This window comes from Schistocerca cancellata, chromosome 6, assembly GCF_023864275.1.
Source record: "Schistocerca cancellata isolate TAMUIC-IGC-003103 chromosome 6, iqSchCanc2.1, whole genome shotgun sequence".
Classification (NCBI taxonomy): domain Eukaryota; kingdom Metazoa; phylum Arthropoda; class Insecta; order Orthoptera; family Acrididae; genus Schistocerca; species Schistocerca cancellata.
The window spans coordinates 176,082,586-176,084,189 of NC_064631.1; the positions used below are offsets into that span (position 1 = coordinate 176,082,586).

The 1,604-nt window shown below is 40.1% G+C and overlaps 1 non-coding gene across 1 annotated transcript; it reads right to left on the minus strand.

The window, feature by feature from the left end:
• Window positions 1-725: 725 nt before the first annotated feature.
• On the minus strand, window positions 726-800 carry Trnas-cga (transfer RNA serine (anticodon CGA)). The gene has a single exon. It is a non-coding gene; the product is annotated as a tRNA-Ser (tRNA).
• Window positions 801-1,604: the final 804 nt, after the last annotated feature.

Genomic DNA, 1,604 nt, shown 5'->3' on the forward strand with positions numbered 1-1,604 from the left:
GATAGAGTAGCATGGAGAGCTGCATCAAACCAGTCTCAGGACTGAAGACCACAACAACAACATGTCATACCTATGTGATGTTGTAGATGTGTGACATTCTGCTTCATTTCGTTGACTTTACTACAATATATAAGAAAACACGGGATTTTTAGTTGGTTGTTGATCTTTTTGTGAAGTTAGTGGCTAAATTTAGAAGAATTTGTACTTACAATTTCCTTATGGTCTATTTGTGTAGAGTCTCACATAAAAATGGACCATAAGGAAATTGTAAATACAAATTCTTCTAAATTTAGCTACTAACTTCACAAAAAGATCAACAACCAACTAAAAATCGCGTGTTTTCTTATATATTGCAATAAAGTGAACGAAATGAAGCAGTATCTCCCACATCTACACCATCACACAGGAATGACATAACAAACGCAGAAAACGCACTTGAAAATGGTAATCATTTCCCGAAACGCGTCGTGCGAAAAATAAAATAAAGAAAATCGTGACTCGTAGCAGATGAGTTATTTATAAACAAAGTAATTGATGATCATTACATCCCCCTTTTACAACATTGATCGTCCATTATTATGTTTTTCAAATATAATTAAATCCATATATCCTTACCTACATCACAGGACAATAATGCCCACCGACAGAATCTGCTTTCGCGAGATGGCTTTCCCTTGGTGAACAACAGTGGTCAAACTTGAAACTTCCTGGCAGATTAAAACTGTGTGCCCGACCGAGACTCGAACTCGGGACCTTTGCCTTTCGCGGGCAAGCGCTCTACCAACTGAGCTACCGAAGCACGACTCACGCCCGGTACTCACAGCTTTACTTCTGCCAGTATCTCGTCTCCTACCTTCCAAACTTTACAGAAGCTCTCCTGCGAACCTTGCAGAACTAGCACTCCTGAAAGAAAGGATATAGCGGAGACATGGCTTAGCCACAGCCTGGGGGACGTTTCCAGAATGAGATTTTCACTCTGCAGCGGAGTGTGCGCTGATATGAAAGGCAAAGGTCCCGAGTTCGAGTCTCGGTCGGGCACACAGTTTTAATCTGCCAGGAAGTTTCATATCAGCGCACACTCCGCTGCAGAGTGAAAATCTCATTCTGGAAACAGTGGTCAACTTTGCGGTAGGCGGCAACGCCGAAGATGCTGCCGCCATGAAACAGACACAAAAAGCATTTAAATACACAATTCAAACTTTACAACCGCACAAATAACATTGAAAATAATCCTACAAAACGTTAAACGTCATATACGTATAACACATGTAATATATTATTATTTGAAAACTGAGCGACAGAAAACATGGTGTAACTGTCAACATATTTGGTTAATCTAAAGTGTACCTTACAAACAGGCACAGAAATCCATCACTATCTGATCATACTGTTGATGAAAAGTCACTGTAAACAGTAAAAACCGTAAAATATCTATGAGTATCCGTCTAGAGCAGTCCAGAGAGGAAATATTGTCTTAGAAGCAGTCTTACTTAAAGTAGCTGCTGCGATGAGATACATTGTAAGGTTGTTAAGGGACTGTAGCTCATGCACGAGAAAACTGGCTTACAAGACACGCCTTCGATAGATTCTTGAGCATTGTACGT